Raw genomic sequence first — 14,660 nt, 5'->3', positions numbered from 1 at the left:
GCGAGGCTAGGACTATCTGGGCCCTTGTTTGTGATCCTGCAAATTGCTCACAGTGGGACGCAGTCTACCCAGTAGTCTCCGCCATAGCGAAAAAACCTAAATCATAGCTAAAAAAACCTAAATGTGGTCGATGAAAGAATGGAGTGGTGTTCTAACCAAGTGCTGAGAAATAAGGTAGATTTATTTTCTTCTTTTAATTAATTTACACAAGTACTTCCCGGTTATTGATTTTGGTTTGATTGTTCAGATAACACCATTGAAATTAAACACGAGGTTAAGGTATACTAACAATAGAATCTGTTTTCATTAGGGGGAACAATGAAAGGCCCGCAGAGTGGATTGCAGGCTGAGTTTTTAAAGGGACAGTATACATTTATCACAGTTGTGTGTGTGTGCCTAATGGCTGGGTATTTAAGAAGTATTTTGGGCAGACAATTGATTTTATTTTAAGGATAAAGGGTTCTTTAATATGTCTAATATGGTATGGAACACAAATGTAAGGGGATGGTGTAACCTTTGACCTGCTTTCATGACTCACCCGGGTGGTCTGATCAGACACAAGGGGGTGCCATTTGAATAATGAATTTGTGGTCATGGGTAATACTGTTTAAATGTTTTTATTTTATTTTACCGTTAATTATAGTGGAGTTTAATTAACCTATATAAAAAAAAATCCATGAGTTTAGATAAAGCCAAACAGTGAGATATTTAGTTAAAATGTGGATACATGAGAAAAAGAGCTACAGACAGATAGGGGACAAGGCAGACAGAAGAGCCCTCCCCCGCACAGCAGAGACCTTGAAGGTTGGAGAGCAGAGAGGGGAAGTTTTAGAAGGGGAGCCAGGACAGGCAAAGATAACAGAATGTGTAGATAACAGTTACTGAGTGGAGACAAAAGGGAGAATTGGACATGTGGAGAATGAAAGGGGCGCTCCTACATGATAATGTCAGAACAGAAGGATAATATACTAATCTTACCTAAGTCATTATTTAGAGTAGGTAAGGTTGTTACCTGGGCAGAGCCAGGTATCAAAAGGGGGATGGGTAAATTGTGGTCTAGGATAGGATGGGGCCTATTGGATAAGAAACTAATAATTTAAAAAATGTAGCTAACAAATGGGCATAGAAGTTATAGATATAATCAGATAAAACATATGAGAAACTGTTTGTTAACCAAGCCTGTATGTCCAAGATTTTATGCATTACAGGTGAACTACAGGTGAACTACAGGTGAAGTCACTCAATCCAGTCCCAGAGGCTTGTTGGGGGGACCATACCAAGGACTCCTGGTGACAGCTAGCTGAAAGAGCTACCCGGATTCATATCGCACGGCGGGAGGGTAAGACACAGCGACACTGTCAAGCAATAAACAGTGTTCGAGAGGAGAACTGGAATTAACAGAATTCCGGGGGCCATCTCTCGATTGAAATATTCCTGCCTGTCCTATCACCCCTGTTTTTGTTCATAGAAGTGAAGATGTGTCTGGCTCTTGCTAAGTGATGTGTTCTCGGAGAGGGTGGGGCTTCACATGGAAGCTGTTCGTCTGAGCTGTCTTATCGTGGGTGACATATTCCTGATACAGCACGTCCTACTTGAGTATGCGGAGAGTGGTAATTTGACCCATGGTTTAAACAATGAGGATTTTGTTCCAAAATAAGCATAAGAGATCCCTAGATCTGGGTAGACTGGAAGTTAGAGTAGAGGTTGGGAAGGATCTCTCAATGGAGTTTTATGTAGACCAAATGGGGTCTCTAACTACATGGCAGTCTAGGACACTGAGCCATTATGGGATATATCGGTGCAGGTTCCCATATTGATCGTGGACACAGGTCATAGCTCATTTGGAGAGAGAGGGCTGTATGAATCCACTCACTCAGTATGGAAGGACAAAGTATACATTGATAACATTGGGGTTCCACGGACGTGGACTGGATTAATTATATTTATTATAATCAACAGCGCTTTAACAATTATACCAGAGATGCTATTAAAGGTTTTGTAGAACAGACTGAAGCAACCAGCTGGATGGCTTGACAGAATAGAATTGCATTAGATTTGTTAATGGCTGAAAAGGGAGAAGTATGCGTGTTTATCAGGACCATGTTTGTGCTTACATCCCAAATAACACAGCTTGGAGAAGAGGGGTATCCTTATAGCATAGGGGATTCCACAAAGGTGGATAGGTTTTCCATGATATGGGGAAAACCTGGGAGCACTGTTGAACTCTGTAAAGGTGATGAAATCCTACTAACCATCAAAACTATTAAGCTCTCCGATGCAGGCATTTACACCCTCGGACTACAAAGGACCGGGACAGACACGATGGGTGTGTTTTCTATTAAGGTGCTGCCAAAACCAGAGGTCCCAGACGAACCAGGGCCAGACACACTCCTCCACCACCCCTGGACCGAACCTGTCACCACTGTGTTAAAAATCCCATTCAGGTAATTAATATTAGACTATTCAGCTATTGATCAATTAGGCACTGAGACTGTTGTTGATGGTAGGGACAATTTGTGGCTGTCTTATATGAGGTGTACAGCTAAGACCCTGAAAAGAAAGGACTGCATGAGTTACATGAAACATTGGTCATGCTAGACCTGTTCTGGCTACACACCCATTTGCTATAGGAGAAGGAGAGGGGTGGTGTTGTGTATTCTGAGAGGTTTTTACCAGGTTCAGGCCAATTCAACTCTCTGTTTCTCTTTGAGCCTTGTGTTTCCTACAGTACCTCCTCATCGGGCCCCTTGGGGTGTTAAGGCATATGGGGGCAATTACAGTTGCATCATGGGTACAGGTAATGGCATAGATTATGGGAGATTGTCTGAAGCTGATTGCAGTAGTAAGATAACCATTAATTCCACTTGGCCAGTTACAGGCCTAAACCAAACTAGTGGTCTGGCTGATGTGTGGTGGATCTGTGGACCCAAAAGAGTGCTGAGACCCATTCTTAGAGGAGACTGGCAAGGTACGTGTGCTCTGACCAGTTTGATAATTCCACCGACCATTGTTGATGTTACTGCTGAGCAGCTGTTGGGTTCTGTATCCAGGGGACCTGAAAACATTCCATCCCATGGGAGACATAGACGTAGTGCTCCATGGACAGAGGATGTAGTTGACATACACACTAACCTGTTGGGAGTGCCAGTGGGGGTTCATCATGAGTTTCAGGCCTTGGGTAGGAATGATGGACTCTTACTACCTATTATAGGTCCAGCCATAGTGGATGCAAGACAGACTGCAAGGATTAATTATATCTACTATAATCAACAGCGTTTTGTGAATTACTCCCGTGATATACTCACTGGTCTGTCTGAACAGCTTGAGGCCACATCTAGGGTTGCCAGACAGAATAGACTTGCTTTGGATATGCTTCTTGACAGTCAGGGGGGCGTCTGCAAGATGTTCGGTGAACAATGTTGCACGTATATTCCTAATAACACCAGTCCAGATGGTAGTATATCTAAGGTCCTTAGTGGGCTTGATGCACTATCTGCTGAGATGAGGACCATGGCGGGGGTGGAGGAGTCTGGACTGTTCTCTTGGTTGGGAGCCTGGTTTGGTAAGTACACTGGTATGGTGGTTACTGGATTTCTGAACCTAATTCTTGTATTTTTATTATTGATGTCTTGTGCTGCTTGCATCATACCGTGTTTTAAGAAGTCTGTTACAGATGTGGTGAAGGCTTCAGGCATGATGCCTTTGCTTGATGCTCCAGTTGGAGATGCTGATACTGAAGCATGCTTTCAGGGAGGATGAGACTGACTGAGGATAACCCATGGTATGCTGTGGGCGAACCAAGTAGCTGCAGGTTTTGAATCCTCAATCTGCTGGTGGTGCACAGTTAACAAAAATGTCGATCGTATTAACTACATTCATTTCAATGTCCAACAACTAGGCAATTGGACACAGCAGGGATTCGAGGCTGTCCACGGACAATTAGCTGCAACTTCCCTGATGGCCTTCCAAAATAGAATTGCAGTTGACATGCTATTGGCGGAACGTGGTGGGGTCTGTGCTATGTTTGGAGAGCAGTGCTGCACTTTTATTCCTAATAACACAGCTGCTGATGGTAGTCTGACTGTTGCCCTGGAGGGTCTACGTACCCTTAATGGTAAGATGAAACACCATTCAGGTGTTGACACCACCGTGTGGGACTCATGGATGGATGCTTTTGGTAAATATAAAACCCTTATCTCCTCGGTCCTGGTGTCCATCGCTGTTTTTGTTGCAATTCTCACCCTTTGCGGTTGTTGTTGCATTCCCGGCGCACGGTCCCTAGCTACTAGAGTTATAACCACTGCTATTACCCCTATGGAGAGGGTTCAGGCCCACATGTACCCTCTATTGGACGTTCACGAAGACGGTGTGGACCAGTTTGAAGAGGAGTACCAAACTATTCCTCCGGTCCCTTCTGAGATTTATTTTCCTTAGCTTCGTCTCTCGCTAGAGGAGCTATTATTCCTCCGTTTTTCGCTTATTCATAGTTTTCACGTCTTAAAAGATGTGAAGAGGGGGACTCAAACATTTGGATTCCTCCAAATTGTTTGTTGCTTCTAGAACATTGTTCACGTCTAGTAGACGTTGATTTGGTCTCCCTCTCCAGTATTTGAACACCAACAGTACACTTTTATTTACAAAGCCATTTTGGGTTTACTACCTTTTTATTTGGGCATTTTTATTGTTCAGAAATGTGGTGGGTCCTCTCTTCGTTCGCTGGTTCCTGCTAACTGTTCCAAATGTCCCAACTGAATTTGGTAAAAGGGCTTTTATGTACTTTGCGCCTTAGGAACACCTTACAAAATACTTTTAAACTTAAGAACTTGTCCCGATTGGTGTTTTTAAATCACAGATGAATGATTATGAGGCTGATTCCCTGACCTGTCAATATTTTTAATTATCTGTGTTTGATTTTGTTATACTCTTGTGAATTCTATGGTTTTTACTAAATTACTTGCAGTTTTTCATGTTGTCTGTCTGTAATTTTTGTAATGACTTTGTGCTGCCTATCTTGGCCAGGACGCTCTTGAAAAAGAGATTTTAAATCTCAACGAGCCCTTCCTGGTTAAATAAAGGTTAAATCAAATAAAATACACTCTGCTCATGGCGACTCTGAGCGTGTGAGTGTCCATAGCAACAGCTTCGCTTGGGCTGCTCTGCTCGATGTAGAGATATGAGAGAGCAGTTAGCTGTTAGCTACTTTTCATCACTCTAAACTCCGACAAAAACTCAAGGAACGTTATTATTTTCTGTGAAAATAATCTCTCTTATATTTGACGAGGTTGAAGCACTTCTGACTTCATGTTTTGATTCTTAGTCAGATATAACTGTACTGCGTAGCAGAGCACGAGAAAAATGACTCAAGATTAAAAATGTCAGTGATCAATTTAGTGATCCCCCAAGCCGTACCATAGGTATTGATGTGGTCAAAGTAGCTGATTTGTGTCAAAAGTTGCTTTGTTGAATTTACAGTGAATGGATTGTTGGAAGTGATGTCAAAATGGGGAGCTTTAGAAAGTTGATGAAATGCCATGAAAGTTAAGTTTATTTGTCACGTCCGCCGAGTACAACATGTGTAGTAGACCTTACAGTGAAACGCTTACTTACAGGCTCTAACCAATAGTGCGAAAAAAGGTGTTAGGTGAACAATGGGTAGGTAAAGAAATAAAACAACAGTAAAACGACAGGCTATATTCAGTAGAGAGGCTATAAAAGTAGCGAGGTAACATACAGACACTGGTTCGTCAGTCTGATTGAGGTAGTATGTACTATAAAGATTGACGTAAAGAAGGACAAAAATGTATAACCTAAAAAGTATAAAATATGGCAAAGCGGAATACAAGCAAATCAAACCAGATCAGTTTACATGTTATAAAGTTTGAATGGTGTTTCTAGCTTAAACGGTGTAGAAGCAGTTGAGTGCTAAATAATTATAATAAAAGTAGGTAGGTTGAAGATTGAAGTGTTTTTTTGCTTCGCATTTATAAAAAGATAAAGGCAGGAAGTTCCTGGGTCAGGATGTGTGTGCACAGAATGGGGACATATTTTTATGCGATTGTGGAGGGCTACTGATGGAAGCTCAGCCAGTCTCGCCACTCTCAGCAAATCTAACCCTGTTTCTACCCTTGGCAGGCAGCGGGGCATTTCCTTTTTAGCTATCATTATAACTGATTTGAACCAAACATTGACAGATGTTCAAGATGTCTGTACGTGATTGTGTTCTATAATGTTAGCGGTATTAGCTATCTTGCGTGTTATGATTTCGTCACGTGTCTATGGTTTTATATAGTGGAGAAAAGTAAACGCAGACATTTGATTTGATTCCCATATGGAATATTATTTATAATAATCTTCTGAACTATCTACCCACTGGGCACAAGCTGGTCGAATCAACGTTGTTTGGATGTTATCTGTCAACGTAGCCCGATTGTGACGTTGAATCTACATTTTAAACCAATTTGGATTTGCAAAATGTTACCAGTACTGTTTTCATATCATTTAAACCAGCGTTACAAACATTGAAATGAGAGTAAAACTTGAACTTCAATACAATGACTTAATAACCCGACTATCAGGGTTTTACAACATTCTATTGAACAAATATATATATATGTAAAGTGTTAGTCCCAAATAAAAGATCACAGAAAAGTTCAATATGCAAGAAAAGCTTGTTTCTATCAAATGTTGTGCAAAATTTGTTTACATCCCTTTTAGTGAACATTTCTCCTTTGCCAAAATAATGCACCCACCTGACAGGTGTGTCATATCAAGAAGCTGATTAAACGGCATGATCATTACACAGGTGCACCTTGTGCTGAGGACAATAAAAAAGCCACTAAAATGTGCACTTTTGTCACACAATACAATGCCACAGATGTCTCAGGTTTTTGAGGGAGTATGCAATTGGCATGCTGACTGCAGGAATGTCAATCAGAGCTGTTGCCAGAAAATGTAATGTTAATTTCTCTACCATAATGTCTTTATAGAGAAAGTGGCAGTACTTCCAACCGGCCTCACAACCGCAGACCACGTGTAACCACGCCTACCCATGTCCACCACGTCTGACTTCTTCACCTGGGGGTTGCTGAGGAGTAATTGTGTCTGAAATAAAGCCCTTTTGTGGGGGGAAAAAATTATGTGGGTGGGCCTGGCTCCCAAGTGTTTTATTGTTGCATTTATATTTTTGTTCATTGTACATTTATGACATTGAAGTGGCTTTTGTGCCTCTTTCACCATCTTTGTGTCTTCAGACGGGGTTTCATGAATCGCACTCCGACAAAAGTAATGAGGCAAAATGTATATTTCTTTCAGTATAATTTCAACGTAGTTATCAGAACTATGTATATGTTCAAATTGCTTTAAAAATGCCACGTAATTCACGTCAGTGTGAACGAGTCTACATATTATTCATAATATATATGCATAAGACAATATTGAAATGTAAAATGTTTATTATATTCATATCATGAATTTGGCGATCTATTTATAGGGCTAAGATGCCATATGATGTTTTGTCATTTACTTTGCATGAAGTGTTGCCACTAGTGAAAAGGTGTCTTGTCAACCTGTTCGCGAAATCGTCTGACAGCTCCAACTGATTGACCGATTATAGTAGTCTACTGTAATTAACACAGATAACAACCCATCTCATGCTAATCAAGCCCTGTGGAGAAGACGAACTCTGAAAAGGTAAGACACAAACATTTTGTCACCTATAAATGCAAATGTCTCTTAGTTTAATGGTTTGTTGGACTAGTGCAATTTAGCTATGACTTCTCATAAACGGTGACATGAATTACAATACGGATGTTTTAGCTCTGACAGAGTCTATCGATAATGGGACATCTGTCATACATACTGAAACTAGGGTAGATGGTAATTTGACTGACACCTCCTCCGTTGTTACAAGTGATCGTGCTGAAAGGTTGTTTGATAGTGATGAGATTGAGCGGTCGTCTGATAGCGTGTGAAGCAGGATCTTCTCAAACTGCAAAAAAAGAGTGGTATTTGTGAAGCTGGCTTGTTGTAATAATGAAATCAACCTCACCAGGGGTGCAGTGGGTAGTTTATTGGTAATTCTCAAAGAAGAGGGGCTGAATATTCAAAAATATACCGGTGTTGTGCCGAAAAGCTCCCCACTTGCAGAATTCTCCCCCTCCCCCTTCGCGTAAATGCGCACGCAATCAATTCTTCATTGCGGAGTCTGCCCTGCTTGCGGAGATTTCCGATCACGTTATGCTGCGTTTCATTTTTTTTATGTCGGTTTGAACGCGGGAGAGGAAAATCAAATCAAATTTTATTGGTCACATACACATGGTTAGCAGATGTTAATGCGAGAGTAGCGAAGTGCTTGTGTTTCTAGTTTCGAGCGTGCAGTATTATCTAACAAGTAACCTAACAATTTCACAACTACCTTATACACACAGGTGTAAAGGAATGATTAAGAATATGCACATAAAAATATATGGATGAGAGATCGCCGTGCAGCATAGGCAAGATGCAGTAGATGGTATAGAGTGCAGTACATACATATGAGATGAGTAATGTAGGGTATGTAAACATTATATTAAGTGGCATTGTTTAAAGTGACTAGTGATACATTTATCGCATCCAATTTTTAATTATAAGTGGCTAGAAATTTGAGTCAGTGTGTTGGCAGCAGCCACTCAATGTTAGTGATGGCTGTTTAACAGTCTGATGGCCTTGAGATAGAAGCTGTTTTTCAGTCTCTCGGTCCCAGCATATGATCGTGTTGAGCAGGGGTTATAGCACCGCATTCATATACACTAACTACTACTTCAGAGACTGTTGGAGATAGTATCTTCTGACCAAGGGGAGTCTTGCACTAAACATGAATACTCATCGCTTGAGGTACTGTTTGAGAAACATTAGGAATATATATATATGTTTTTAAATATCAGAGAGAAATAATACTACAAAAAAAGTTAATTATTACACAACTTTTTATAGGGTTACTGTTTCCACCTGTCCAAATCTCCACGGTACACAGTGACAGTAAGTAACATTATATATATTTTTGATTATTTCTCGCTGACATGAAAGATGACATGATCGATCACTATCGAAAGCGATTATTGACATCTCTAAATGTTAAAACACAGCGTCGGAATTGTAGTTTACGCAGAGCCAAATGTGGATGAATGTAATGGCTGAAACCCTTTATGTGGAGAAGGTTGTTCAAAAAGCAAGCTGTAGCAAGACTCTGGTTGAGCATCCAGATTTCATTGAGGATTCAATAGATTTGAAAATCAACTTTGGTGGTGTTCCTCTCCAAATCATCTAGCTGCCAACTTATTTAGCTTTCATTTTTGAGTTTGTATTTGTTATGGATGCCCATTATCTGCTGCCAAGGCAGCCGCTACTATTCATGGGGTCCAGCAAAATTAAGGCAGTTTATACAATGTAAAAAACCATTAAAATATATTCACAGATTTCACAATACACTGCATGCCCTCAGGCCCCTACTACACCACTACCACGTAACTACAGTACTAAATCCATGTATACGTGTGTATAGTGTGTATGTTATTGTGTGTGGCTGTTCCAAGAAGTTTTTTTTCTGTTTTTTTTTTAAATCTTAATTTTACTGCTTCCATGACTTCCATCCATTTTGTTTCCTTATTCTCTGGAGAGACTAAACCAGTGCCTATGGATAAATGCTTGAATAATGTCCTGTCTGAGTCATGTCCTGTCTGAGTTGAAGTTGCTTCTGGATTCAGCTTCTGAAACATGCAGACTGTCTTCCTCTCAGAAAACCAAGGTGTCGGTGGCTCTGATCTCCTTTCCAGGCTTATTGCCAAAATAATTTTCCCATATACAGTTGACACTTAAAAAATGATGTAGCTGTCTGTGTAGCTGTCTGTATCAATCATGGAAAATAACTCCATATTGCCTTTGCGCGGTAGGCTAGGACACATATCATCTAACTTCTCATCGGTTCTTGCTTGACTGATACTTGTCTCTGAAATATGCTGCAAACTCACCACATTTAGATGTGGCGGGAAATTCACATAGGTTTGCGGGCCGCGATTTATCAGGTCATCAATGGTTGAGAAGAGCACTCTCGAATTATACAGATTTAATAGTGATGAAGGTATACAAATAGCCTTGTTATATATGCCAAGTTGCACTCTCAGAATATCATAATGGACCTGTCACTTTGACTTTCTACACTTCCTCTCTGCATTTCTGCAATTTCTCTTTTAATTGATTTAGTTTATTCATTCCAAGGGGCTCTCTGTTTGGTTGTGGCCTTTTTTCAACTTTACTGGAGCTGTGGCATCAATGGTTGCCCTTCATTTGCTATTGCAGTTATTAACTAAATCATCACAAGAGGAAGGTAAGAATAGGTGGTGGAGTATTGTTCACACACTCAATCAAATCTGTAGCAACTTCAGAAGTATTGCGTTCAGTATTACCCTGTTGCTGTGGGCAACAAGGTAGTAAAACACACAGTGGTGATCAGATAAAGCAACATCACAAATAGAGGATATGTCAATAGAAAACCTCTTGGTAATAACCAGGTCCAGAGTATGGCCACGGTTATGGGTGGGCCCAGTAGAAAGCCACTTGGTAGTAACCAGGTCCAGAGTATGGCCACGGTTATGGGTGGGCCCAGTAGAAAGCCCCTTGGTAGTAACCAGATCCAGAGTATGGCTGTGGTTATAGGTGGGCCCAGTAGAAAGCCCCTTGGTAATAAGCAGGTCCAGAGTATGGCTGTGGTTATAGGTGGGCCCAGTAGGAAGCCCCTTGGTAATAAGCAGGTCCAGAGTATGGCCATGGTTATGGGTGGGCCCAGTAACATGTTGGATGAAGTCCATAGAGATCAAAAGATTAATAAATTCCATAGTTATGGCCACGGTTATGGGTGGGCCCAGTAACATGTTGGATGAAGTCCATAGAGATCAAAATATTCATAAATTCACTGGCCTTGGAGTCAGTTTCTTTGACAACACGAATATTAAAATCGTTCTCATGGACAATAGACAACAGTTCAGATAAATCAGTAAAGTTCAGGAAATCTCCAAGTAAAACAGAAAGAGCACTACATTCAAATAATTTATAATCGGTATGTTTAAACACACATTGACAGTTTGTGTGCATTGAATTGACTTGGCATGGTTGTATTCTGTATATTGTGTGTTTAGAATCGCAGGAGGAATGTCGTCTCCCACCTCTAATAACCATTACTGCCTCCAAGTTACATTATGTAAGTCGGGTAGCCCGCAATGATGACTAATCAAGCCCTTGTCCCTGAACCCTCGCCACTGAACAACCACCTTGCCTTTTAATAGACTGGGAGGACCTTGTACAATATTAATTCAACTGATCCTTTCAAATCTACAAGTATGTGGCTCGTGGGGAGGTAGACTCAACCCAGACAGAACAGTCCATTGTTAGTGTAGTGAAACGTGAAACTGAGCTGAAATCTGTCTGGATTTCCGGGGTAGAGGCTTGGGAGGCATGTTGTAGAATTTTGGTTTAAAGTTTGGTAATGTGTTTAGTTTAATGTTTTAAAGTCTTCCACTTCAGTAACATTTAAACGCTTGACAAACGTGTGTAGAATAAGGCTGGATGTTATTTTACACATATTGTATTTCCAGGCAAAGGTCTACCCAAACCCCCACCAAAATATGCCCTGACGGACCAGAAAACCTGTGCCACTGCTACCAAGAAGGAAAACGCAAAAACGCAGCACAAGCCACCATGTAACAACGGTGAGGACGACCCTTCACAACGTATTCCAACCCCTTTCTCTTGATCAAAGGTATTCTAACTGTAAAAACAGCAAAGGTACAGGATGGCAGGCAGGCTCAGGGTCAGGCAGTGGTAAGGCTTGCGGGTAAATGGTCAGGACAGGCAGACGTCAAAAACCAGGCGGACGAGAAAAAAGAGAGACTAGGAAAGGTTTCCCCTAGTCTCTCTTTTTCTCGTCCGAGCAGAGACAAAACACTGATAGGCTTGAACAAACAAGGCAAACTGGCATCATACAGACAGAGAACACAGGTATAAATACACAGGGGATAATGGGGAAGATTGGCGACACCTGGAGAGGGTGGAGACAAGCACAAGGACAGGTGAAACACATCAGGGTGTGACATGTCATACTGGATGGACAAGTCCTGTACATGTGCAATACATTAATGACAGATATCTCAAAGCTTGGGGGGGGGATATCCCGGACCGGGTGTAGAGTGCAGCGCACCAGTAAACTATTGCCATATTTGTTTCACTTATAAATTCGGTTGTGGTGTGTTGCTTGTAAAGTACACATTTGTACTTGTAAAGTACAAATAAACGGCCTTGTCTACACAGAACCCTGACAAATGGCCTTATGTTCTATACAGAACCCTGACAAACGGCCTTGAGTTCTACAAAGAACCCTGACAAACGGCCTTGTGTTCTAGACAGAACCCTGACAAACGGCCTTGTGTTCTACACAGAACCCTGACAAACGGCCTTGTGTTCTACACAGAACCCTGACAAACGACCTTGTGTTATACACAGAACCCTGACAAACGACCTTGTGTTATACACAGAACCCTGACAAACGGCCTTGTGTTCTACACAGAACCCTGACAAACGGCCTCATGTCAACGATTAATTTGAAAGGAAACAAAAAGAAGAGGGTCTTTGAGGACTCCAACCTTTGCAGCATCATTATAGACACAGTTAGAAACATGACCTTCTACATGCCATTTGAATACATTCTCTAGCTAATATTTGTTTTCTCCCCTTTTACAACAGGTGTGAGTCTTGGCCCGAATCAAAAACAACAGACAAATACTACAGGCAGAAATACTACAGGCAGACATACTACAGGCAGAAATACTACAGGCAGACATACTACAGGCAGAAGTAATACAGGCAGAAATACTACAGGCAGAAGTACTACAGGCAGACATACTACAGGCAGAAATACTACAGGCAGACATACTCCAGGCAGAAGTACTACAGGCAGAAATACTACAGGCAGAAGTACTACAGGCAGACATACTACAGGCAGGAGTACTACAGGCAGAAGTACTACAGGCAGGAGTACTACAGGCAGGAGTACTACAGGCAGAAGTACTACAGGCAGAAGTACTACAGGCAGAAATACTACAGGCAGAAATACTACAGGCAGACGTACTACAGGCAGAAGTACTACAGGCAGGAGTACTACAGGCAGGAGTACTACAGGCAGAAGTACTACAGGCAGAAGTACTACAGGCAGAAGTACTACAGGCAGAAGTACTACAGGCAGACATACTACAGGCAGACATACTACAGGCAGACATACTACAGGCAGAAATACTACAGGCAGAAGTACTACAGGCAGACGTACTACAGGCAGACATACTACAGGCAGAAGTACTACAGGCAGACGTACTACAGGCTGAAGTACTACAGGCAGACGTACTACAGGCAATGTCAACCTGCCTGAAATGTGCAACAGACTGCAAGGGTGCAGCGGGAGGTTCACTGAGCAATGGGAATGAAGGGATGAAAGAGGTCATAAACAGTTAAAAGCATCAAAGCCTTTTTTTGGTTCATTGTATATCTAGGTCTTTACTGAAGCCTGTGACAGAAATGCATGTTTTTTTGTCTTGTACATCTATTTCGTGTTGCAATAAAGGTGTTTATTTAAATGCATATCAGCTTTTACATGGACAGAGGTTCCACAATCCAGCTCTAATTGTGTTAGACATCATGACAGAAGCCAACAGTAGTACAGACCCTTAGTCTGGAAGATACATGTTGCATCATGGGTAAAATGGTATTATACATAGCGGGTTTCTTTTCAAGTGTGGGCAACAATCAAAGGTCCTGGTTGATACACTAAATGACCAAAAGTATGTGGACATCTGCTCATCGAACATTCTCATTCCAAAATCATGGCATTAATATGGATTTAGTCCCCCCTTTTCTGCTGTAACAGCTTCCACTCTTCTGGGAAGGCTTTTCACTAGATGATGGTACATTGCTGCAGGGACTTGCTTCCATTCAGCCACAAGAACATTAGTGAGGTCGGGCACTGATGTTGGGCAATTAGGCCTCGCTCCTCGTCGGCATTACAATTCACTCCAAAGGTGTTCGATGAGGTTGAGGTCAGGGCTCTGTACAGGCCAGTCAAGTTCTTCCACACCGATCTCGACAAACCATTTCTGTAGGAACCTCCTTTGTGAATGGAGCCATTGTCATTCTAAAACAGGAAAGGGCCTTCCCCAAACTGTTGCCACAAAGTTGGAAGCACAGAATTGTCTAGAATTGTATGTGGTAGCATTAAGATTTCCCTTCACAGGAACTAAAGGGCCTAGCCTGAACCATGAACCGCCCCAGACCATTATTCCTCCTCCACCAAACTTTACAGTTGGCACTATGCATTCTGGCTGGTAGCGTTCTCCTGGCATCCTCAAACCCAGATTCATCCGTCGGACTGCCAGACGGTGAAGCGTGATTCATCTCTCCAGACAATGCATTTCCACTGCTCCAGAGTCCAATGGCGGTGAGCTTTACACCACTCCAGCCGATGCTTGGCATTGAGCTTGGTGATTTTAGGCTTGTGTGCGGCTGCTCGGCCTTGGAAACCTATTTCACGAAGTCCGCAAGGAACAGTTCTTGTGTTAACGTTGCTTCCAGAGGCAGTTTGGAATGGA

At 41.8% G+C, this 14,660-nt stretch overlaps 1 long non-coding RNA gene across 2 annotated transcripts; it reads left to right on the top strand.

Annotated features, from left to right (window-relative positions):
* Positions 1-615: 615 nt before the first annotated feature.
* Positions 616-13,656, top strand: LOC135525515 (uncharacterized). Of its 2 annotated transcripts, XR_010453171.1 has the most exons (3): positions 616-9,015; positions 9,452-11,738; positions 12,769-13,656. It is a non-coding gene; the product is annotated as an uncharacterized LOC135525515 (long non-coding RNA). The 2 variants fall into 2 exon arrangements; XR_010453170.1 differs by having other exon boundaries at positions 616-11,738.
* The last annotated feature ends 1,004 nt before the right edge of the window (positions 13,657-14,660 follow it).

The sequence above is a fragment of the Oncorhynchus masou genome, chromosome 32 (assembly GCF_036934945.1).
Source record: "Oncorhynchus masou masou isolate Uvic2021 chromosome 32, UVic_Omas_1.1, whole genome shotgun sequence".
Taxonomy (NCBI): domain Eukaryota; kingdom Metazoa; phylum Chordata; class Actinopteri; order Salmoniformes; family Salmonidae; genus Oncorhynchus; species Oncorhynchus masou.
The sequence above is the reverse complement of the archived record's forward strand: the minus strand, read 5'-3'. Positions and strand labels throughout refer to the sequence as shown.